General features: G+C 43.1%; 1 protein-coding gene across 9 annotated transcripts in view; it reads left to right on the plus strand.

Annotated features, from left to right (window-relative positions):
• Positions 1-960: 960 nt before the first annotated feature.
• GPR161 (G protein-coupled receptor 161) overlaps positions 961-26274 on the plus strand; it is a 59465-nt gene continuing 34151 nt past the window's right edge. The window contains exons 1-2 of one of the 9 annotated variants that reach the window (XM_027526315.1): positions 1304-1400; positions 2040-2327. The gene's annotated coding sequence lies outside the window, so the exon portion shown is untranslated. Of the gene's footprint in view, positions 1284-1303; positions 1401-1611; positions 1848-2039; positions 2328-2375; positions 3321-26274 lie in introns of those variants that run through there. The other 8 variants (XM_027526324.1, XM_027526335.1, XM_027526308.1 and 5 more) reach the window with 8 other exon arrangements.

A 26274-nucleotide genomic window follows, 5' to 3' on the forward strand; every position in this document is an offset into this window, starting at 1 on the left:
GAAGGACATCTTTTGCATCATGGGTGGATACAGAGCTGAAAGAGCCATAACTGTTTTTGATTCTCATTGTCTCCATGCCAGTCTATGGCATATATTACCAGATCTTTCTTGAATGCCAACTTTCAAAAGGGTTTAGCTCTCTATAGCATTGAGGATTTACTTCCATTATCTTATTTCGTCTTTCTAACTCTACAGATAGGCAGGTGTGAGTAGGCCTATTTTATATATGATGAATAAGCTGAGAGCTGAGATTCGGGAAGGTTAAATGACTCTCAGAGTAACAGCGCTTAGCCAGTGCCTGAGTCAATGCAAATTAAAAAAATAAACGGGGATTTCAGAATAAAAGTCTAAAATACCTTCAAGAACAGACTGCTTTAAGGTCTTTCAAGCATCTGGCTTGCTGGTGACCTAGATTCTGTGTGGAGTTTCAGCTTCCAGTTTTTGACCAAATAAAGCAGCTGTCCCATAGGAATATCCAGGCATCCATGTACCTTTTGTGTCCCTATTATTTCCTTTGTCCCTGAGGACAAGCTGGGTGTTTGGCAGGTGCTAGATAGTAAATTATCATTCTAAAATGGTAACTCAGTGGCCTAATATTAATAAGGAAGCAGCTCCCACAGTGCCAACTTGTAGACAAGGGAATAACTAATACATTTATCAAAGTGGATGGATTTCAGAGTTATTTGAATCCTGTTCTGGGCATAGCATCAGTTTTTGCTGGAGTTTGGTGAACTGGGCTTTATAACTACTTACCTGATTCATTTGCTACCCCTTTCCTCTCCCTTTCGTTTCTTTCTTCCTTCTCTACCTTCATTTTTAAAGCAGTTCTATTGTATGCTTCAACTTTTTATCCTTTTATTAAGACTGCTGCACAGAAGACGCATGAGGCTAGAAATGCTACAGAACATGGGAACTGAGGAAGGGGGGAAAAACCACATATGAGAAGGAACTGTTTTGTCCCCTGAACCGGCAGCACCCTGGGCTGTGTATTGTAATTACTGCTCCCTGGCTTTGGCTCAGAGGTAGAGAGTAGCCATGAAAAGGTCTGTTTACATTCACCCTCCCACTCTAAGGAGTTGTGGGATCCTCAAAGGCTGGTTTCGCGGGTGGATTCACTGTGATATTCCCAGGGTGCGGGACAGTGCCTGGCACCAGGCAGATGCTCAGGCACGTTGGCTGGATGAATGAAAGGTGAGCAGGAAAGGCGACGCCAGGAGTCGTCCGCGGCGAGACTGGAGGAGGAGAATGGGACTGTGCGGAGCCTACGGGAAGAATCCGAAAGTGTAAGTGCAATGCAGAGAGAATGGCAAAGGCGACGTCCTAACAGCTGGAACTGGGACGGAGGAACGGGATTCAGGGAAGGCCCGAGGAGGGACCACAAAGGTTTACGGGCCGAGACGGTAGGGGCGAGACAAAGAGCAGCAGCTGAGGCCGACCGTGGGAAGAAATGGAAAAGTGGCCGGGAGGGAGGGCAAGCGCGAAAGGAAGGGGTGTGAGGGATGGGAAGCTGCGGCGCCGGGGCGGGCAGGGGCGGCGGCGCGCGGAGCCCGGGCGGGGCCGTGGGGGCGCGGGGGATTCGGAGGGCCCGCAGGCGGAGGGGCTCGGGACGGCGGAGAAGGGGCGGGCGGCGCTCGCGCCGCAAAGTTACTCGGTCTGTGTTCTGGCCGGGTACGCGTGCTGGCGGCGCGGCGGCGGGAGGAGCGAAGCGGGGCTCCGCGGGCTGAAACCCGAAACCTCCGGTCCCCGAGCGCGGCCGGGAGGAAGGAAGCTGCTGCCGCGGCGGCGACGGAGGCGGGGAGGCGGCTCGGGCCGACCCGGCCCTGAGCTGCCGCGGCGGCGGCCTCTGGGTGAGTACCCGCCGGGGCGCGGGCGGGAAGTGGGGCGCTGGCAGGGATGGAGCGGGGCCGAGTTCTTTGTGCCGTGCGGGAGGGCGCGGGGGTGCAGGCCAGACGGGGTCTCCGCGCCCCCTTCCCCCACTCCTCCCCGCCCCCACGGCGCTTTTTTTTTTTTTTTTTTATCTCCGCGCCCCTTGGAGGTAGGGAGTTATCTTCCTCGCGCACGCCGCTTTGCTTCGAGGATCCGGGGCTCTTTGTGGGAAGATCTTGAAGGCGCGCCCCTCTCCTGCGGCCAGCGGCTTCTGAGAGGCCCTTCCCACTAGCCCGCCTGGCTTCTGCCTCGCTGCCGGAAGCCCCTTTCTCAGACCTCCGGAAAGGGAGGACATCGGTGCGGCCCCGTGCCCCCTGGGCCGAGGGGCTTGAAGGTCCCCTCCGGGACAGATGTGCGGGACGCAGCGGCCTCGACCCTTAGCCGAAATCCGTGAGGACCAGGTGAGCTGCATCCTCGGTCGGGGCTCTGGGCGCTGTCTCCCGAGCTGGACGGAAGGTGCGCCCAGAAGTCGCCCGGCCCACCTGGGCGCCGCCGGGTAGGCGTCTCTGCTCTTCAGGTCTGCCCACGGAGATTCGGTTAGTTTGGGGGTACTTGGCCCGCCTTCTGGGCCAGAGCTTAGCCCTGGTCCAAACCTTTTGACAAAGGTATGTGGGATAAGAATGTCTACTGAATAACTGTGATGTTCTGGGGTCTGCTCTCATAACCACACAGCGGTGCGTTATCAGTTTATCGCACATCTCTGAGACTGGTTTTGTTTTTTTTTTATTGTACTATTCATCCGTTTGTCAGTGCTTTTAAGAGCCCTGAAAGCACCTCCTCCCTGTGAAGGTGGTGTGGTTTTGGAGGGAAATGACTTTGGTTCCTTGATGTTGAGATAATGATGGCATTAGTGTTTGAGGGGAGGCTCGTGGTGGTGGTGGTGGAGGGAGCATCACTGTGCCCCCTCCCCATCCAGCCAACAGTGACTCAGCCCAGCGTCTTTTCCACCTGTGACCTGGACCCAGAAATGAGCTTTGGAGAGCTGCTGCATCGAAAAGTATTAGATGGCTTTCCCTCATAATCCCTCGTGGCTACTGAGATGGGTGAGGAAAGGGATTTCCCAGGCCACCAGCAGAGAGAGGTGGTGGGAAGTACCTCAGATCGCACAACTCTCTTTAACTGGAATTCAGCCACCCATTTCAGTCACTTCTTCCACAGTGCCTCTCTTTTCCTGTCTTAGACTACACTCGTTTTATACTTCTAAGATGCTTCCAAGCACTTTAATACACACTTTTAAATTTCATTCATGTAACAGCCCTCTGAAGTGTTATTCGCAGCTTTTACAGGTGGGGAAACTGAGACTCAAGAAAAGTACTCTGCTCAGCAAGTAAGGAGCCAGGATTGTACTCAGGTCTTTTGACTTAGCAGTACTTTTCACATGGGCTCCAACACAGGTGGGTCCTTGAACTCAGGATTTTCCTTGCCCTACAACTCCACCACCTTGATGGGAAGAATAGGAACTCTTCACAAGGAGGCCTGCTTGGCATTTAGAAACTAAGTCCAAGCCTCAAGTAGTCAAATCATTTTCTTTATGTTGCAGCCCTGTGCAGGGGGAGTCAGAAATGAGGCCTGGCCATGTGTTTAGAGGGTTGGAGTTGTTGCTTGGGTTCTGTGAAAGACAGAATGGGGTGAACTGGAGCTGATCTAAATGCCACCCAAAGGAGGTACAGTTCTGTGATGTAAACTCTGCTGGGACTAGTCAGTAAGCCTGAGTGCAGAATGGCTATGTGGGGGCTGTGTGTAGAACATACCTTCTGTAAAGAGATAGCAGGTGTGACAAGGTTCTAGCACTTTGCTTAATCTGAAATGGGGGAGGCGGGCGGTGGAAAGTTGCAAATTTTTAAGGAAGAAAGCTCCATGTTTTTAAAATTGGCAACTAATTCAAAACAGTTTTCAAAATATGCTGGGCAACCAAATCATGTGTGTAGGCTCGTTGTAGCCTGCAGACTGCCAGCTTGCAACCTTAGGAAGTACTTGCTGTCATTCTGAGAAGCAATAAAGCATAACTGGAGGGCAGAAGTGATGTTTTCTTGCTGTTTTTCTTTGAGATCAACAAACATCAACAAAGATGGAGGTAGTGCTACCTGGAATTTGGAGTAAGGATTGACTTTATGACTCAATACTTCATTCATTCAGCCAGTACTAGTACTGATCTCCTCTGTGATTTTAGTCCTGCACCAAGAGAATACTTTCAACTAGTTTTTGTTAGCCAGTTTAACAAATCTGGAAATAGAGGTGAATATGAATGCATAATATATAGTTTATTGATATTATATTATAAAACACGATGAAGTACTATTTGCATTTCCAACTTTAGGACCAACCTTAGTATATTGGATATGCCTTTAAAAATACATAAATGGGGATCATATATAATTATATGCTCCATGACTTAATTTTTTGACTTAATAATCAGACTTGGATGTCTTCTAATGGCAATAACATAGATATACTTCATTCTTTTTAATGGCTACATAGTATTTTATAGTGTAGATTCACCAGAATTCATTTAAACATTTTCCTATTGAGGGGCTTTGAGATTTTTTTTCCAGCTTCATCTATTATCAATGCTATAGTAAACATATTGAATGGTTTGCCTTGGAAATGAACAGAGATCATTCTGTCCTATGCAATATTGTTCTTTACAGCATCGGACTTTACTTCTATCACCAGTCACATCCACAACTGGGGTTGTTTTGCTTTGGCTGTGTCTCTTTACTTTCTGGAGTTATTTCTCCACTCTTCTCCAGTAGCATATTGGGTACCTACTGACCTGGGGAGTTCATCTTTCAGCATCATATCTTTTTGCCTTTTTCATACTATTCATGGAGTTCTCAAGGCAAGAATACCGAACTGGTTTGCCATTTCAGTCCCTTCTCCAGTGGACCACATTTTGGTCTTCATGACCCAGATCTTCACATTACTAAAAGATCTTTGGGACCCAGATAACCACAATGGCATGATCACTCACCTAGCACCAGACATCCTGGGATGCAAAGTCAAGTGGGCCTAAGGAAGCATCATTAGGAACAAAGATAGTGGAATTCTGGTAGAGCTATTTCAAATCCTAAAAGATGATGGTATGAAAGTGCTGTATTTAATATGCCAGCAAAATTGGAAAACTCAGCAGTGGCCACAGGACTGCAAAAGGTCAGTTTTCATTCCAATCCTAAAGAAAGGCAATGCCAAAGAATGTTAAAACTATAGCACAGTTGCACTCATCGCACACGCTAGCAAAGTAATGCTCATAATTCTCCAAGCCAGACTTCAACGGTATGTGAACCAGGAACTTCCAGATGTTCAAGCTGGATTTAGAAAAGGCAGAGGAACCAGAGGTCAAATTGCCAACATCTGTTGGATCATAGAAAAAGCAAGAGAGTTCCAGAAAAGCATCTACTTCTGCTTTATTGACTATGCAAAAGCCTTTGACTGTGTGGGTCACGACAAACTGTGGAAAATTCTAAAAGAGATGAGAATACCAGACCGCCCGACCTGCCTCCTGAGAAACCTGTATGCAGGTCAAGAAGCAACAGTTAGGACTGGACATGGAACAATAGACTGGTTCCAAATCAGGAAAGGAGTACATCAAGGCTGTATATTATCACCCTGCTTATTTAACTTCTGTGCAGAATACATCATGTGAAATGCTGGGTTGGATGAAGCACAAGCTGGAGTCAAGATGGCCAGAAGAAATATCAATAACCTCAGATATGCAAATGACACCACCTTTACGGCAGAAAGTGAAGAACTAAAGAGCCTCTTGATGAAAGTGAAAGAGGAGAGTGAAAAAGTTGGCTTAAAACTCAGCATTCAGAAACCTAAGATCATGGCATCCAGTCCCATCACTTCATGGCAAATAGGTGGGGAAACAAAGGAAACAGTGAGAGACTTTATTTTGGGGGGCTCCAAAATCACTGCAGATGGTGACTGCAGCCATGCAATTAAAAGACTCTCACTACTTGGAAGAAAAGCTATAACCAACCTGTACAGTGTATTAAAATGCAGCGACATTACTTTGTCAACAAAGGTCTGTCTAGTCAAAGCTATAGTTTTTCAAGTAGTCATGTATGGATGTGAGAGTTGGACTATAAAGAAAGCTGAGTGCCAAAGAATTAATGCTTTTGAACTATGGTGCTGGCGAAGACCCTTGAGAGTCCCTTGGACTGCAAGGAGATCCAACCAGTCCATTCCAAAGGAGATCAGTCCTTGGAAGGACTGATGGTGAAGCTGAAACTCCAATACTTTGGCCACCTGATGCGGAGAGCCGACTCATTTGAAAAGACCCTGATGCTGGGAAAGACTGAAAGAAAAAGAAGCGGGTGACAGATGATGAGATGGTTGGATGGCATCACTGTCTCGATGGACATGAGTTTGAGCAAGCTCCGAGGGCTGGTGATGGTCAGGAAAGCCTGGCATGCTGCAGTCCATGCAGTCGCAAAGAATCGGACACGACTGAGTGACTGAACTGATAGTGAACATGCTTATACATAAGTCTCTGTGTCTGTAGAGTATTTCTGGATAAAAGTTATTCTTGGAAGTGAAGTTGTTGGGTCAAAGGAAATGTATATTTTAAACATTTATTTAAGCAGAATTCCTTTTGTTTATTGGGATCTGGGGATTATGCAGAAAAAGAGATTGAGTTTGTTTAATTATCTAGGTTTACTTGTTTGGAGATAGATGTATACATAAGGCGTAGGTAGTATTCAAAGGCTATAAATGGTAATACCTCCCTTCTACTCTAGCCTTATATTTTCCTTTTTTGGTACAACTAATTTTGCCACTTTTTTTGTGTTCTTCTACACACATGCATTTATAGGTAAATAAAATATTCAATTTTATTTTCAATTTTCTTCCCCTAAAAAAATTATTATAGTAACATACTAAATACCCCATTCTGCTTATAGAATTTTAAAAATTTAATGTATATCTTGGAGACTATTCCATATCAAAGTTGTGTGCACTTTAAATGCTGATAGATTCTTCTAAGTCCACTCTTATAAAACACATTAATGGATTTATACTTCTTCAGATCCCTTAACAATTTTTCCATTGACTTGTTGGTGATTTCATCAATTTGTGAGGGTCTTTTAAATGTTAATCCTTTTCTTGTTAATAAATCAAGTATCTTGCCTTTTTTGTCTTCCCAGATTTGCTTATTGTACCTTTGGTTGTTTAATGTTTATGAGTTAGAGTTCAGAGAAGGCAATGGCACCCCACTCCAGTGCTCTTGCCTGGAAAATCCCATGGACAGAGGAGGCTGGTAGGCTGCGGTCCCTGGCGTCGCTAAGAGTCGGATGCGACTGAGTGACTTCACTTTCACTTTTCACTTTCATGCAATGGAGAAGGAAATGGCAACCCCCTCCAGTGTTCTTGCCTGAAGAATCCCAGGGACGGGGGAGCCTGGTGGGCTGCTGTCTATGGGGTCGCATAGAGTTGGACACGACTGAAGCGACTTAGCAGCAGTAGCATGAGTTAGTGTTGGTTGCTCAGTCGTGTCTGACTCTTTGTCACCCTATGGACTGTAGCCCACCAGCCTCCTCTGTCCATGGGATTTTTCAGGCAAGAATACTGGAGTGGGTTGCCATTTCCTTCTCCAATGTTTATGTGGTTAAGTCTATAAGACTTTTCACTATTGCTTCAAGTTTTCTGTCATTTAGGAAGCCTTCTCCTATCTCAAAATTAATTTTTCCTAAATTCTCTCTTTCATCTCCATTTTTCTTTGCATTTTCCATCTAAAATTATTGAAAATTATTGTATCTTTTACTTTTCTTCAGTGTCTTTCCTTTCTGACACCAGGGAGGTCAAGGTTTGAATTTGAGATCAAGGTTAAAGATCAAGGTTTGCTGGTGAGCTTCTTTAGCTAATGTAGCATGTCTGTGAGAAACTCACGTCACCTCTTTGGGCCTTCCAGTCCATCATCTGTAAAATAACACATTAGAATGAGTTACTGCCAAAGCTTCTTTCAGCTCTCAAGTGTTGGAGATGAGTGAACCTGATCCCTTCTTGACACCTGTTACCACAACCTTGGTCCAAGCCTTTGTCTCTCACTAGGGATATAGCAGCAACCTCAGACTGCTGTCTCTGCCTCCATGCATGGGCCCTATAGTCCGTTCTTCACCCAGCAGCAGAATAACTCTTCTAAAACATGAATCAGATGCATCATTCCAGGGGCCTCTGTTCCCACATGGAATCTCATCCACGCTCCTTACCACGACCCACAGTGCCCTGTGTAATCTGGCCCCTTGCCGTTTCCACAGTCTGCCTCTTCCCTCACTCCTCTCCAGCTTCCTTGCTAGTCCTCAAGCATTCCAAGCTCATTCTGACTCACTGCCTTTGCAAGGGCTCTTCCCGTGACCTGAAATTCCCTTCCATCATTTTTTGGTCTCTGCTCAAAACCTTAGCTCTTTGGAGAGACTTTGCTGACTCCTCACTCCCAGCTCACCTACCGTTACTCCATTTTGTTTATCCTTATACCACCCACCACTCTATGGAATTATTTTGTGTATTTTTTTATATTTTTATTTTTTTTATCAAGTTATTTTTTTTCTTTTCATATTTTTCCAGATTGATTGAGATATAATTGACATATAGAACAGTAGAGTTTAAGGTATACAGCATAATGATTTGACTTGCATGCGTCATGAAATGATTATCACAATAAGTTTAGTGAATGTCCATCATCTCATACAGATTCAAAATTAAAGAAATGGAACAATTTTTTTCCTTGTGCTGAGAACTCAGAATTTACTCTTGACAATTTTCATATAAAACATATGGCCATGTTAATTATACTTACTATGTTGGACATTACATCCCTAGTATTTATTAACATTATAACTGGGAATTTCTACTATTGATATTTGTTTGTTTGCTGTCTGTGTCCCCTGTTTGCTGAATGTAAGCTCCAGGAGATGAGAGATTTTTGGCATCTTGCTGGGTGCTATGTGCAGCTGCAAAGTGGAGCTTAGCTCTCAATAGGCATACAGTAAATGGTTTTTCGAGGTGGCTGAGTGAGGAATGAGATGGGGAAGTTAGGATTGTCTCACAACAAGTGGTGGTGTGGTGAGGGAGGGAAGGGGCCTCCTCTGTTCTGCAGGGGCACCTGTCTCAGATACAGTCATCAGAAAAATATGTTCAGAAGGAATACCATTTTAAGCCATAATCTCAGTTTTAGCATTATGAGCTTAGTTTGCTGGGCTTTTAAGATCTTCACAACCAGAGATAATCACTATGGTGTGATCACTCTCCTAGAGCCAGACATCCTGGAATGTGAAGTCAAATGGGCCTTAGGAAGCATCACTATGAACAAAGCTAGTGGAGGTGATTGAATTCCAGTTGAACTGTTTCAAATCCTGAAAGATGATGCTGTGAAAGTGCTGCACTCAATATGCTAGCAAATTTGGAAAACTCAGCAGTGGCCACAGGACTGGAAAAGGTCAGTTTTCATTCCAATCCCAAAGAAAGGCAATGCCAAAAGAATGCTCAAACTACCACACAGTTGCACTCATCTCACATGCTAGCAAAGTAATGCTCAAAATTCTCCAAGCGAGGCTTCAGCAATACGTGCACCGTGAACTTCCAGATGTTCAAGCTGGTTTTAGAAAAGGCAGAGGAACCAGAGATTGAATTGCCAACGAAAAGGAAAGATATAAACATCTGAATGCAGAGTTCCAAAGAATAGCAAGAAGAGATAAGAAAGCCTTCTTCAGCGATCAATGCAAAGAAATAGAGGAAAACAACAGAATGGGAAAGACTAGGGATCTCTTCAAGACAATCAGAGATACCAAGGGAACATTTCATGCAAAGATGGGCTTGATAAAGGACAGAAATGGTATGGACCTAACAGAAGCAGAAGATGTTAAGAAGAGATGGCAAGAATACACAGAAGAACTGTACAAAAAAGATCTTCACGACCCAGATAATCACCATGGTGTGATCACTGACCTAGAGCCAGACATCCTGGAATGTGAAGTCAAGTGGGCCTTAGAAAGCATCACTACAAACAAAGCTAGTGGAGGTGATCGAATTCCGGTTGAGCTATTCCAAATCCTGAAAGCTGATGCTGTGAAAGTGCTACACTCAATATGCCAGCAAATTTGGAAAACTCAGCAGTGGCCACAGGACTGGAAAAGGTCAGTTTTCATTCCAATCCCAAAGAAAGGCAATGCCAAAGAATGCTCAAACTACCGCACAATTGCACTCATCTCACACGCTAGTAAAGTAATGCTCAAAATTCTCCAAGCCAGGCTTCAGCAATATGTGAACCGTGAACTTCCAGATGTTCAAGCTGGTTTTAGAAAAGGCAGAGGAACCAGAGATCAAATTGCCAACATCCACTGGATCATGGAAAAAGCAAGAGAGTTCCAGAAAAACATCTATTTCTGCTTTCTTGACTATGCCAAAGCCTTTGACTGTGTGGATCACAATAAACTGTGGAAAATTCTGAAAGAGATGGGAATACCAGACCACCTGACTTGCCTCTTGAGAAACCTATATGCAGGTCAGGAAGCAACAGTTAGAACTGGGCATGGAACAACAGACTGGTTCCAAGTTGGGAAAGGAGTACGTCAATGCTGTATATTGTCACCCTGTTTATTTAACTTATATGCAAAATACATCATGAGAAACGCTGGACTGGAAGAAACACAAGCTGGAATCAAGATTGCCGGGAGAAATATCAATAACCTCAGATATGCAGATGACACCACCCTTATGGCAGAAAGTGAAGAGAAACTAAAAAGCCTTTTGATGAAAGTGAAAGCAGAAAGTGAAAAAGTTGGCTTAAAGCTCAACATTCAGAAAACGAAGATCATGGCATCCAGTCCCGTCACTTTATGGCAAATAGATGGGGAAACAGTGGAAACAGTGTCAGACTTTATTTTTCTGGGCTCCAAAATCACTGCAGATGGTGATTACAGCCATGAAATGAAAAGACACTTACTCCTTGGAAGGAAAGTTATGACCAACCTAGACAGCATATTGAAAAGCAGAGACATTACTTTGTCGACAAAGGTCTGTCTAGTCAAGGCTGTGGTTTTTCCAGTGGTCATGTATGGATGTGAGAGTTGGATTGTAAAGAAAGGTGAGCGCCGAAGAATTGGTGCTTTTGAACTGTGGTGTTGGAGCAAACTCTTGAGTCCCTTGGACTGCAAGGAGATCCGTCCAGTCCATCCTAAAGGAAATCAGTCCTGAATATTCATTGGAAGGACTGCTGCTGAAGCTGAAACTCCAATACTTTGGCCACCTGATGTGAAGAGCTGACTCATTTGAAAACCCTGATACTGGGAAGGATTGAAGGCAGGAGGAGAAGGGGACGACAGAGGATGAGATGGTTGGATGGCATCACCGACTCAATGGCAACCCACCGACCTGGGTTTGGGTGAACTCTGGAAGTTGGTGATGGACAAGGAGGCCTGGTGTGCTGCAGTTCATGGGGTCACAAAGAGTCAGACACGACTGAGCGACTGAACTGGAATGAGGATAATGAGTAAAACAAATAATAAAGGGTAAAACCAATTAGCATAGTATAATCATTAGTTATCTTGTGACAGAAGTAATCAACTCAGCTTTATTCTCAACATAGCTTCTGTCTTTTGTCTTCTTGGAGCATGTATGTAAATTTGTTTATGGAGGGAGTTTTATTTTTCTTGATCTGTTCATTTAGTGTCCATAGGAACAAGTAGAATGAACCCAATTTTTCCTATAGAACAGGCTTTCTTAACCTCAGCACCACTGATATATTGTGCTGGATAATTGTTGTGGGTGAGCAAGAGTGCATTATGGGATGTTTAGCAGCATCCTTGGCCTTAGATCCCAGTAGCATCCCCTGATATGTGACAACCAAAGACGTCTCCAGAAATTGCCCGATATCCCTTGAAGTGGAAGTGGAGGCAAAATCACCCCTCCTTGAGAACCACTCTTGTAAAATATTGGGGTAGTAACTGAGTTTGATTATTATCTAGAGTCTTCTAATTAGACATTTTCAGACCCTCCCAGCCATCCTGATTCTATCTTTAGCTTTAAAAGATGAGATTTGCTCTTTCGGGGAAGGGGTTGTGGCCTGGAATATCAGTTCCCCTCATTACAGATGTAGGTAAATTAAAATTGCATGTTTTTCAGTCAGCTGGTCACCTGGGTGCCTGAGAGCCTGACTCAGCTGGAGCTGAGCCTTAGTGGTTACCAAGCAGCGGAGTTCTTGGCTGAGTGCTTTCGTGCTGACTGAGCTGTCAGCCCTGAGCCCCCAGTGGAGTCAGACGTGTTTCCATTTTTCAGTCTTTCTCAACAGACTTTCTCTCCTCTCTTTTATTCACCTAGTGGTCAAATGAAACCTCTTTGGTTTTAATTAAAATTTGAATGGGAAAAGGAGAATTGAGTTTTCTTTTCATGTCTTAAGTAGCTTTCTTAAACATGTCTTAAGTTTATCTCCTGACAGTCACTCCACTAGCTGCTTTTACACATGTGACTTCATATATTCTCCTTGGTAATCATATGAAGTTGGTTAATTCCACTGTTTTGATCTTTTTGGAGAAACTGAGGCTCAGAGAGTTAGAAGATAGCAGGTAGTCACATGAAATTCAAACCGAGGTTTAGTTAACAGTCTGAAAAACATGTCCTTTCTATTGAATATCAGATCAACATGGATATTACTATGAGTAGGGGGGATATAAAATCCCACATTCAAAGTACTGTTGGGAATTCAAAGGGGAAACTGAGGAGGAATTTATAATCCATTTGCAAGGGAAAGCATACTCACCTAAAATAAAAATTTTTCCTAAGACAGGCATGTCTGAAAAGATAATATTAAAGAACTATTGGGTTCTTTAAGATGTAAAGATGTAAAGGGTGATCAGGGTCATTGTGAGGATGGCATGTTCCAGAAAGGCTTCTTGAGACTTTTGCTGCTAAGGTAGATGTAAGCACCTTCAGATGTTGTTCGTATAAATGTCAGCAAGGGCTTATGATAGTGATCACCAAGCTCTGCCGGGCTGTGTGGATCCACCTGCGCTTTTGGTACCACTTCCGTTGGAAAAAAGAAAATGCTTACTTACAGAGAGCTCATGTGAATCAATAACAGTGTAACAGATGGATTCAAATTTTATTGACCACAATAGCATGTTTATTGTGAAGAATTTATTTCTGAAGAATAATAGTTCACATATGTGTGCAACATCATGTATTTGGTCTACAGAGAGTAACGGCCACCCAGAGTTTGGGAATGCATGACTTAGATAATGTGTGATAGGATAGTTGATAGAGGAAATAAAAATAAGAGGGAAGCAAGGTAACCAAGAAATAATCTCTGCCTTGCTATGCAGATCTGTGCAAATATCATCTGCAAATATAGCTATAGTCTCTTCAAGAAATTCATGTTTTTTAGATTTAGCCTTTTGGAAAATTCTAATATAAGTCATTCAGTATATAACATTTATCTGCACTTATCTATTTGTCTTTCTGGTGGCATAAAATCCAATAGGACTTGACAATCTTTTTTAAAAACTCAGCAGTTTCCCTTTTATCATTTAAAAAAATATTAAAGTAAAATGGAAAGCTCTGAGCTATTTCAAGGGCCTTTGTTTTTCTTAATCATTTGGGCCATATAAATACAATTAGCATATCACTTATCTGGCAAAGTGCTGAGAAGTAGAAAATCGACCTTCCCCAAAGGTGCAGAAAGAAATGGCATCTGTCTGACAGAAGCCATACCTGGAGAACTTTGCACTGAAGCCCTTCCTCAGTATATCAGCTTCTACTTTACATAGACCTTTAATAAGCTTGACAAGAAAAGCCACAGGTAAATATTCTCTGTATAGGGAAAAGGACAGCCAAAGTTTGAATAAATTACAGAGAAAGTTTCAAAAGTTTGACCAAAAAGTTCAATCTAGGGGACTTCCCTGGTGGTCCAGTCATTAAGAATCCATCTTGCAATGAAGGGTCACAAATTGGAACCATGGTTGGGGAACTAAGAACCCTCATAGCAGCTAAGCCCTCGTGCCACAACTAGAGAATCTGTGTGCCACAGCGAAGATCCCATGTGCCAAAACTAAGAACCGACTCAGCCAAATAAGTTTGTTGCTGTTCAGTTATTCAGTCTTGTGAGTTTTTGTGACCCCGTGGACTGCAGCACGCCAGGCTTCCTTGTCCTTTACCATCTCCCAAAGTTTGCTCAGACTCATGTCCATTGAATTGACAATGCCATCCAACCATCTCCTCCATCACCCTCTTCTGCCCTCAATCTTTCACAGCATCAGGGTCTTTTTCAAAGAGGTGGCTCTTTATATCAGGTGGCCAAAGTATTGGAGCTTCAGCTTCAGCATCAGTCCTTCCAATGAATATTCAGGACTGATTTCCTTTAAAATTGACTGGTTTGATTTCCTTGAAGTCCAAGAGACTGTCAAGAGTCTTCTCCTTCTCCGACGCCACAGTTCAAAAGCATCAATTCTTTGGTGCTCAGCCTTCTTTATGGTCCAGCTCTCACATCCAGACATGACTACTGGAGAAACCGTAGCTTTGGCTGTATGTATCTTTGGCAGAGTGATGTCTCTGCTTTTTAATATGCTGTATAGGTTTATCATAGCTTTTCTTCCAAGGAGCAAGCAGCTTTTAATATCATGGCTACAGTCACCATCTGCAGTAATTTTTAGAGCCCCCCAAAATAAAGTCTGTCATTGTCTCCATTGTTTCTCCGTCTATTTGCCATGAAGTGATGAGACTGGATGCCATGATCTTAGTTTTCTGAATGTTGAGTTTTAAGCCAACTTTCTCACTCTCTTCTTTCACTTTCATCAAGAGGCTTTTTAGTTCTTCTTTACTTTCTGCCATAAGGGTGGTGTCATCTGCATATCTGAGGCTATTGATATTTCTCCTGGCAATCTTGATTCCAGTCTGTGCTTCATCCAGTCCAGCATTTCTCATGATGTACTCTGCAGATAAGTTAAATAAGCAGGGTGGCAATATACAGCCTTGATGTACTCCTTTCCTGATTTGGAACTAGTCTATTGTTCCATGTCCAGTTCTAACTGTTGCTTCTTGACTTGCATTCAGATTTCTCAGGAGGCAGGTCAGGTGGTCTGGTATTCCCATCTCTTGAAGAATTTTCCACAGTTTGTTGTGGTCCACACAGTCAAAGGCTTTGGCATAGTCAATAAACAGAAGTAGATGTTTTTCTGGAACTCTCTTGCTTTTTCGATGATCCAGCGGATCTTGGCAATTCGATCTCTGGTTCCTCTGCCTTTTCTTAATCCAACTTGAACTCTAGAGGTTCACGGTTCATGTACAGCCTTGATGTGCTCCTTTCCCAATTTTGAACCAGTTCGTTGTTCCACGTCCTATTGTGATTATTGCTTCTTGACCTGCATACAGATTTCTTAGAATGCGGATAAGGTGGTCTTATATTCCCATCTCTTTAAGCCAAATAAATAAATTGATAAAGAGAGTTTTTTTTTTTTTTTTAAGTTCAGGTTTTTCTGTAAGATGTTTTAAAAAAAAACCTGAACAGACTTTTTGGCCTACCCAGTATAAAAGGAAATCACATTGCCCTTACCTAGCTTGAGGGAATCACTGTGTTTTCAATCATGTAATAAACACTCACAGGGATAACCCCCTACCTGAGTAACTGGGAAGCTGAGCAATCTTCTCTAAAATTTCTAAAGAGAGCATTCCATTAGCACTGAAATCTGAGGTCAGAATTCCATTTATCTTGGTGTTTAATGACCTTGAGTCATCATGAAAATCATTATGATCTGTATACCTTATTTTCAAATATAGGAAAATGTGTGATAGATTTTCATGAATTTTGCCTAAAGGTTTGAAACAGAGGTTTGACATTTTAAGGTGATAAAACCCCACCAACTCATAAAACTCATGTTTCTAGAATGAGGCATTTCCAAGGATCAGCTTGGGTTTTGGTGCATTTTTAAAGGGGAAATTGTTACTGGAGATCCTGTCTCTCTGGCTCTTTTTGTGTGTGTGTGTGCGTTTTTTAAAAAATTGAAGTAAAGCTGATTTACAATATTGTGTTAGTTTCAGGCATATAGCAAAGTGGTTCAGTTATACAGACATGTTTTGCGTCTTCCCTGCAAAAAGTTGTCGAGATGCTCAGAGAAGTGGTAGTCCATTGGTGAGAGATCAGGTGAATATGGTGAATGAGGCAAAAGTTCCTAGCCCGGTTCATTCAACTTTGGAGTGTTGGTTGTGAGACCTGCAGTCGGGCGTTGTGGGGAAGGACGGGGCCCTTCCTGTGACCAGTGCTGGCTGCAGGCATTGCAGTTTTCTGTGCCTCTCATCAATTTGCTGAACAGATGTCATGGTTTCTCTGGCATCAGAAAGTTGTAGTAGATCAGATGGGCAGCAGACCACTGAACAGTGACCATGACCTTTTTTTGGTGCAACTTTGGCTTTGGGAAGTACTTTGGAGCTTCTTAGTTCAATCACTGAGCTGGTCATTGTATACAATCCGCTTTTCATCGCACATCACAATCCAGTAGAGAAATGGTTCATTGTTGTGTAGAATAAGAGAAGACAACCCTTCAAAAATGACAGTTTTTTTGATTTGAGGTCCATTCCCCTCCTCATTTGAGGAGGGCATGGTAATCCACTCCAGTGTTCTTGCCCTGGAGAATCCCATGGACAGAGGAGCCTGGCAGGCTGAAGTGCCTCGGGTCACACAGAGCTGGACATGCTTGAAGCAACTGAGCTTGCGTGTCCAGCTCATGAGACACCCACTTGTTGAGCTCTTTCACCTTTCCAATTTGCTTCGAATACTGAACAACTGTAAAAGGGTCGACATTGAGTTCTTCGGCAACTTCTCAAGTAGCCATACGAGGATCAGCTTCGATGAGCCTCTCCGTTGATGTCACCTTCTGATGGCTGGCCACTGTGCTTCTCATCTTCAAGCCTCTTGTCTCCTTTGCAAAACTTCTTGTACCACCTCTGCACTGTACATTCATTAGCAGTTCCTGGGCCAAGTGTGTTGTTGATGTTGTGAGTTTTCTCTGCTGCTTTATAACCCATTTTGAACTCAAATAAGAAAATCCTTCAAATTTGCTTTTTATCTAACATCAGTTCCATAGTCTAAAATAAAGATAAAATCATCAGCAACTGATAAGTCATTAGCAAAAAAATAAAAAAGATAAATGCACATTAAAATGATGTGACTACTATTTAGAATGTATTTCAATATCAAAAGATACATTTTAACAATGCAAAAACCACAATTACTTTTGCATTAAACTGATAGTACACCACATCAAGTCAGGGATCTGTTGACAGGAAAAAGGGGAGGATGGTTATTTACTGGATAATGAATAGTGTTTGCTACATCTGCAAAAATAATTCTCTAAAGGCAGTATAACGGCTTGTGTGCAAAGATGTCCAGTGTTCCACTGTTAATTCACACTTTCATTTATCACATATATCAGCCACCTGTCATTTGCCAGGTGCTGTTCTAGGTGCTGACCCCAAGATTTCTTACTGTCTTGGAGCATACAGTCTGGTGTGAGGGAGAGACATTAACAAGATAAGAAAATAAGTACATACACGTGCAGTAAGGAGGAAAAGTAAAGCAAGGGAATGGGGCCATAAAATGTTAGAGAGAGGTATGAAATGTTAGGTTGTGTGGATTGGGAAGGTTTTGCTGAAAAGGTGACTTGAAGACTGAAAGGAAGTGAGAGCAACCTACAATGATATCTTGGATAAAGGCATTCCAGACATAGGAAGCAGCAAGTGCAAAGGCCTTGAGGTGGACACATGCTTGATATGTTTGATAAATAGTAATGGCAGTTAAAAAGTAATTTTTATTATGAAATTAGACCAGTAGTGGAGAGCCAGATCATGCAGAGCCTATTCTAAGTGACAGGGGAATACTTTTGGGGTTTTGAATAAGCAGTGACTTGTTCATGTGTTTTGACTTCTATTTTAACAGGCTTACTCTGGTTGCTGTGTTGAGGATCGGGACAATGGCGGATGCAGATGCTTTCTCTTTAGTGAGAAAGCGATTTTAATAATGCAGAGAAGACATAACCTGGACCAGAGTGATGGTAGCAGAGATAGAAAGACATAGTTGAATACTAGATACATTCCAAAAGTAGATCCATTAGCCAGTAGATTTGCTAATGGATCAGGCAGGAGATGTGAGAGAAAGTGAGGAGTCAGGAGTGACTTCAGAGTTTAGGGTCTGAGCAACTGGAAGGATGAGGATACCACAACATGAGTTGAAGAGACATGGAAAGAGCAGATTTGAGAGGCAAAGGATTTGAAGTCTGATTTTGGACATGTTAGGCTTGTGGTACCTGTGCCATTCAAGTAGAGATATTGAGTAACCAGTCAGGAACTCCAGGGAGTGGTATTGGCTTCTCTCTGCCTGAGCACCAGCTCCTGACCAGACCCTTGGTCCATTTGCCCTGGGTATCACCACGGGAACATCTGGCAGCAGCATCAGGTCAACTTGGACCAAGCTTGAGCAGGCCTGACCTGATCTGACCCAGCTATGCCTTTGGGGTTTGCTGGGGTCCCAGCTCCAGGCAGGCTGGCCTTGGCCAGCGTCTGTGGAGGCTTTCCTGAGCCTGCCCTGGGAAAGCTGGCATTTCTCTTCTGCCACCTGGGGAAGTAGTGTGGTCCAGGCTGGGTGTCCAGCTCAGAAAGCTATTTCTGTATTGAGGTCTTGCTTGACCTTCAGTCTGCTAAGGCCTCCCCAGAGAGCTGTTGTCAACCCGCCACTGCTTTCTGTCTCCTAAAGTGCTTTTCTGTTGTCTTCATCATGACTTCAGCTGGTTGTTTGTGGCTTTTCTGGGAGGCTGAAGTGAACCCTCCCCATCTGTGTTGGCCAGCAAACACAAGGATGATGATGCCACTTTCAGTGTTGCTGGGGGAGGCTTGGGAGGGAGGCCAGTGGCCCTTTGAAAAAATTCGACAGTCCATGGCTCAGAGTCCAGCTTGGCTTAGTACTGAGTGTTCTCCTCATTCTCTAACACGCATAACAAAAACTGCACCAGAGGAATTTGATGAACAAAAAGTGAGTTTTGCTTTACCATGTGATCTGGGGACAGTGCAACATGATGAATTGTTTTACTCAGTGATTTTACCTTGGAAGTCACTGCTGGACTAGTTCCTAGTGAGGAATAATATGGTGCAGACATAGCTTGTATTTCCTCCTCTACTGCAGGAGGAGTTTACTCTATATACTGTCTGAAGTTCTTTTCTTTTTCATCAGTGGTTGAGAAACCGTGAAGATAGCTGACTTCCTTCATTTCATGACTCTCTCAATCCCATGGGGAGAGAAGTTAAAAAGAAGATACCCTGGTATATTTTTTCCAACTTTTTTATTGCTGTAAAATAAATATACCTAACATAAAATTTATCTTCTGAGCCATTTTTAAGTGTACAGTTCAGTAGTATTTAGGGCTTCCCTGGTGGCTCAGAGGGTTGAGCATCTGCCTGCAATGCAGGAGACCAGGGTTTGATCCCTGGGTCGGGAAGATCCCCTGGAGGAGGAAATGGCTACCCACTCTAGTATTCTTGCCTGGAGAATCCCAAAGATGGAAGAGCCTGGTAGGCTACAGTCCACGGGGTCGCAAAGAGTCAGATACGACTGAGTGACTTCACTTTTCACTGTCTTTCAGTAGTATTTAGTACATTTATATGGTATAGTCATTGTCATCATCTGTCTCCAGAACTCTTCTCACCTTGCAAAACTAAACCCATTAAACAACTCTCCCGTCTCCCTCTTACCAGCCCCTGGCAACCACCATTCTACTTTCCATCTCTATGATTTTGACTACTCTTAAGTACCTCATACAAGTAGAATCATACAATATTTGTCTTTTTGTGGCTGGTTTATTTCACTTAGCATAATGTCCTCAAAGTTCATCCATGTCGTAGCATATGTCAAAGTTTCTCTCCTTTTAAAGGCTGAATAATGTTCTTTTATGTGGATATACCATATTATGCTTAGCATTTCACAGTCAGTGGACACTTGGATTTCTTTCACATTTTAGCTACCATGAATAATGCTGCTATGAACCATGGTGTACAAATATCTCTTTGAGGTCTTTTTTACAATCAGTCACTTTTTCTATTTGTTTGTATATTTATTTGGGGCTGCAGTGCATGCTCTGTGCAGGCTTTCCCTAGTTGTGGTCTGTGGGCTTCTCCTGGTGGTGGCTTCTCTTGTCACAGAGCGCAGGCTTAGGGCTCGTGGGCTTAGTTGCCCCACGGCATGTGGGATCTTCCCAAACCAGGGATCAAACCCCTGTCCCCTGCATTGGCAGACAGATTCTTAACTACTGGACCACCAGGGGAGTCCCTCTCTTTGAGATCTTGCTTTCAGTTATTTGGGGTATACATCCAGAAGCAGAATTGCTGGATCATATGGTAATTCTATGTTTAATTTTTTGAGAAATTGCTGTACTGTTTTCCACAGTAGCTGTACCATTTTACATTCCCGTCAACAGTCTACAAGGGTTCCAGATTCTCCACATCCTCACCAGCACTTGCTATTTTCTGGGTTTTCTTTGGATGGTAGCCATTCTAATGAGTGTGAGGTGATACCTCATAGTTTTGCTTTGCTTTTCCTAGGGATCAGTGAAGTTGAGCATCTTTTCATGTGCTTATTGGGTAGTCATGTATCTTTTTTGGATATGGAGACTTTTGTTGTTGGATTTCAGGAGTTCTTAATATATGCTGAATATTCATTTATAGTCTTATATATGATTTGCAAATATTTTCTCTCAATCTGTGTGTTGCTCTGTCCCTGGTATCTTTTGATATACAAATTTTTAAAATTTTCATAAAGTTCAGTTTGTCAATTTTTTCTTTTGTGCCTGTATCTTTGGCATCACATCCAAGAAATCATTGCTGAATTCAGGGTTGTGACTTGGTATATTTTTGTATCTCTTTAAAGCCTCACTCCCCCATATTTATTTGTTTATTTCTTTCTTTCAATCAAGTTATTAGACCAATAGATCAGTAACACATTTTAGAATTCATAAATCTTTATTAATTCATTCTGCAAGCAGGGAGAGCATTCCAACTCGAGGCAGAAGCCAGAGCAAATTGGAAAGGGCAGCACGTAAGCGTAGCTGGCTGGAGCAGAACGCACATAAAGGGGTTGGTGGGTGAAAAGACTGGGATTTAGATGAGGCCACACCATGTTGAATCCTACTGCTGTGGTGAGTAGGTAAATTGAAAGTAGTCTCATAGCCATAGGACCAAGTTGGAGAGCTGTTATCAAATATTCTCTTGAACTGGGCACTTAACCTTTCTGAGCCTCAATATCCCCACTTTATTCATTTAACAAACATATGTGGTGCCAAATTCTATTTTAAGCACTCTACAAATATTAACTCATTGATTTTTGTCCATCAACCATATGAGGTACTTATTCCTGACCAAGAAATATTATCTCCATTTGACAGAGTGGGGAACTGATGCCCAGAGAGGTCAGATAACATGTCAAGACCATAGAGTCAGTAGCTAGTGGAGCTGGGATGTGAACCCAGGCTCTCTAGTTCAGCTCATGCTGTTAACCGTATGTCGTGCTGCTTCTCTGAAACAGGGAGAAGAATAATTCCTACCTCTAAAAGTTATTCCGGAGATGAAATGATGTATGTAAACTTACATTGTCTGTTGCACATTGTTTTGCCAATACTGATTATTATTAGTTAATAATAACTAAAGAACACTTTGGAAATGGGTAAGATTCTCAAGGGCATAGAGAGAAAGGAACGGATCAAGTACTGAGCCTTGGGAAATGTTTTTGCTGAGAAACAGGAGCTTAGTTTTGGAAAGACATCTGACAGAGTTATGGCTGAAAGTTAGATCTTTGTGGAGAGGGTCATGGTCAGTGAGGAGCCCTAGACTCCAGACTTTCAATCCTTACAAAGGAAATTGTTGAGGTTGGTGATGTTGTTTGATGTATATACAGAGGTGACCAAAGCCAGGTCTTTCCCACTGGCCAACCAAGAATTCAGACAAGGACCACAGGGTCACTGGGGTTCTGACTCTAGTTTCTTTTCCATCTTCTGGTACATGCTGCCAAACAGCCCAGGGTTCAGACCTGCATTACAGGTAAAGTGGGATGTTTTGGAAGAGGAAATTACTAGGTTTGTGGTGCCCTTGTGGGGACAAGAACAAAGCACTGTGCATTGTAACAGACCCTGGGCTGGCTGGGTAGACACATCCCTCTGGGGCTGCAGGGGTCGACTCATCAACCCACCGTCTTTGGAACAACTTTCATGTGTATGCCAGGGAAGGACAGAGGAATGCAGGGAAGGAGACCCAGGGTTCCTGGGATCTCTTTCTGGCTATCAACGAGTTGTGTGGTCTGGTTTGTGGGTGGGATAGGGGTGGGGGTTCACTGTCTAGCTCAGTTACCTTAGTGGAAGACAGGTTGTTAATTTGAATATTTTCCCCAGCTGCACCCCCTCAACTGCTCCAGTTGGTGATTGATGAGTAAAATGCTTTGAGGTGCTGAGTTGAAGATCCCCTGAAAATATGGCCAAAATACCATCACAGTGATTTCACTTAAGTTTATTTGAAGTGGTGTTTGGAAGCATTTCTTCACCTGGAGGGTTGTTTATTTGAACCTATCATACATTTGATTTCTTTAGATGAGGGCATGTGGCAGTCCCAGCTTTTAGGCTGCTCAGCTCTTCATAAAAATGGGAGGCCACAGAATGAGCCACTGTCCCAGTTGCGTTTGTTTAAGAATATCAGAAGAGATATCCTAAAAGAAACTGTTTTATCTGGAGAAGACTTTTGAAGAGGTCAGGTGTATCTTGTCATGTCCATTACCCGTGTTAGAGAGGTCCCAAGGGCCTGCCTCCTCCTGACTAGCATGACCTCACAGCACTCATCTGAGCCTTGGCCTGTGGCCTGTGGAATCTCAGGCTGTCGCTTTGATGGCCCCATTTGTAATGGGTATTTTAGGGGTGAATGAGGCCTCCTTTTCCTTGTAGTGGCTTGTGGACTGGATCACGGATCTCCTGGGAGGTGAAAAGCTTACTTATGCTTCCATGTGAAGAAACTCCATGATACTAGGGTCCATGGGTCTGTGGCGTGGTCTGTGACAAGAAGAAAAGTTCTCAAGAAGGAGACTGAGGCAGGCAGAGCTGTGCCTGAGGAGTTGGCCTACCCATGAGAAAGGGAAGGTTCCTGGTGTCAGTGTCCAGAGAGGTGGAGTCTTGATGTGCTGTATCAGATCATGGTGTATCAGAGTATCAGTCAGGATTCTTCAAGTTGCAAGTGACAGAAACCTAGTCAAATTGGCATAAGTGAAGGAGAAAATCACTAGGTCATATAACTGAGAAGAACAAGAAGATTCAGAATCGCATATTATTTCACCAGCATTTGTGAATGGACTCATTCATCGGACACGACTGAGCGACTTCACTTTCACTTTTCACTTTCATGCATTGGAGAAGGAGATGGCAACCCACTCCAGTGTTCTTGCCTGGAGAATCCCAGGGACGGGGGAGCCTGGTGGGCTGCCGTCTATGGGGTCACACAGAGTCGGACACGACTGAAGTGACTTAGCAGCAGCAGCAGCAGCATTCAGTGTTCTCCCCGCCTACCTCTTTTTCTCTCCCTTTCATTCTCATTCTCTTACCCTTTTTTGTCTGTGAGCTGTTTCCTTGTCGTGTCCAAGATGGCCAGCTGCTGCAATGCTAGGCCCACAATGGTAGGCTAGCCCGTCCCCCAGCTGTTCCAGCCAGTGTCCTAGGTCCTGTGACCATGGCCTCAAAATATGGGAAGGTCCTTTCCCAAAGTAAAATCAGGGCGAGCTCTTCAAGTAGAACCACAATATGAAGTGAAGGCTCACTGTGTCCAGATCCTGTCCTAGGCACTTGATATAAATAAACTCACTTGGTCCTCACAATTATTTGGTGAGGAAGATAATGTTCTTTTAAAAATTTCTTTATTTTTTTCTTCTTTTTGGCCGTGCTCAGTCTTCACTGTGGCGCATGGGCTCTTCACTGTAGTGCAGTCTTCTGTAGTGGCGGCCTGTGGACTTCTTGTGTTGTGGAGCACAGGCTGCAGACCTCACAGGCTTCTCTGCTTGTAGCACATGGGCTTAATTGCCCTGCTGCATATGGGTTCTTAGTTCCCCAACCGGGGAACCCACATCCCCTGCATTGGCAGATGGATTCTTAAGCCCCTCAGAAAGATAATATTCTTCCTTACAGGAGCTGAGCTTCAAACCTAGGTAGTCTTTAGAGTCTGTACATTTAACCACCATGCCACGCAACCTCTAACAAGTACAGGGAAACAGCAGGAAAAAAGTCCACTGTAGGTTGATGAAAATCAGAATTCTGGGTAAAAATATGAGATGGAACCAGAACATATCTAAATTTATCCAATTAAATAAAGGGAAGCGAGAGAATCCACCTTTATATTGTAGTAATTCTGTTTTTGCAATGCAAGACATTTCTAGAATTATTTCTTGGGAATTAGCATGCAGGCTGGTCTATAAAACACAATAGATACCTGTCTCAATATCCTATAGTGTTGCCTTGTTTATTTACCCAAAAGGTTATTGACCTCTCCCTCAAGTGACAAGATTTGGCTTTGAATGATTTGAGGTTGTTGTCAGTGATCTAACCCAGCAGATAAGCCACTGTCTCTGGGAATATTCAAGAAAACCAAAGGCAGTTCCCAAAGAGGACTGACTGTGATGCTTGGAGCCATGACAGTAAAGACAAGGACATATCCAGCCTTTCTTGGTGACGTGGCTGAGTGGGCTAGCTCTCTTTCCCAGGAATAATTTCCAATATGTTTATTCAAGTTGTGTTCTAGTCACATTGTTTCTTGGAGTTGCAGCCCAAGGTGATTTATTTGCTCAGGGCAGGACGTAGGGAGAGTGGGAGTCAGAAACATCTCTGTGTCTGGCAGCATCACTGGCCAGGAGAGTGGCGATGTGAGTCACTCTTGAATTTGCTTCCATTCAATATGCCCTGGCTTGTTGAGCCCTGAGTAGGCTGGTCGCCTGCCAGGAAGCCTTCCCTGGCTGGGATATTCCCAATCCTCTGTCTTGTTAAAATACACCCCTGGGGGATTTGCTGGGGCTTGTGCCAGAGGCTAGGGTTTTGGATTTTCCTGGGTGGGCAGCTCTTTGACTACATTCCCCTTCTGCCTTCTGGGGCGAACTGGACCAGATGATCTCAAGGGCAGCAGCCAACCCTGGGTTCTCTGATTCTGAGTTCACTAGTGTCCCTGCTAATAGGGCCACTGGAGAGGAACCATGTCAAACAGTACTTTTCTGCTTTTTAAAGCTTTTGGATTGGAAGCTTTAACATCCTATTTTTATTTTTTTTAGTGGCTACATTTATTATGCTAACACTCATATGTGATTTAACAATGACAAACGTTTGAAGGTTAGTCATTTATCAACAAATAATTACCGATGTACCTACTATGGCCAGGCACTTGTCCAGGTGTTGGGAAACAGCCATAACTAAGTCTCTGGCCTGAGTATAAACTAACTTGTTAGGAATATTTTTAGTACAATCATACCTTTAAGAGCTTCCATTTTGCTTAGAGTTTTAATTTCATCTTGGTTTTAAAGCTCCCAAGTTAGCTATTTTTATAAAACTTGGTGTTGATGTTTAACTTTTTAAATTTAAATTTCATTTTTTTGCTGTTCTTATTTTAGATTCATCCATGTATTTACCATTTTCCATTCTAACAGTTGATTTTTATACCCTACCCCTTATTTCTGGATTCGGTTTCCTTCATGAAATGTATTTTTAAAGGGATCATTCAAATAAGGAATGATCAGTAAACATTCACTCTCTGTTTGCCTCAAAAGAATATTGTGCCCCCTCTTGAATGGTATTATAGAACCATAAGGCAAGAGTTCTTTTCTTTAGCACTTTTGTGATTATTCCACTGTTTTCTGGCCTCTATTTTCTGTTTTCTTCAAAAGAGGAGTCTGCTGTTTATCTAATTATTACGTCTTTATAGGGAAATTTGCTTTTGCCATTTTCTCTGTATCTTGGTGTCATTTTTCACTGTGATGTTCCTTAATGTAAACTTTTTCTAAGTTATCTTTAGAACTCGATATGCTGTTTTGTTCTAAGGACTCATGTGTTTCTCTAATTCTAGAAAATGTTCAATTAAACGTCTAAATAATACATCAACCTTGAGGTAGACAGTGTCTGTTGACCCTAATGTTAGTTGGATGCTTTTGAATCAATTAACAGAAACCTAATTGAAAATAGCTTTAAGAATAATTTTACAATTTTATTACTTTGCATGATTAGAAGCCAAGGTGAATGTGACTTCAGGATTTGTTGATTAAACAATTCCGGATCAAGCCTTTCTTATTTGCCATGCTCAGCATGTGCCCAGCACCTG

Source organism: Bos indicus x Bos taurus, chromosome 3 (assembly GCF_003369695.1).
Source record: "Bos indicus x Bos taurus breed Angus x Brahman F1 hybrid chromosome 3, Bos_hybrid_MaternalHap_v2.0, whole genome shotgun sequence".
In the NCBI taxonomy this organism is placed as follows: domain Eukaryota; kingdom Metazoa; phylum Chordata; class Mammalia; order Artiodactyla; family Bovidae; genus Bos; species Bos indicus x Bos taurus.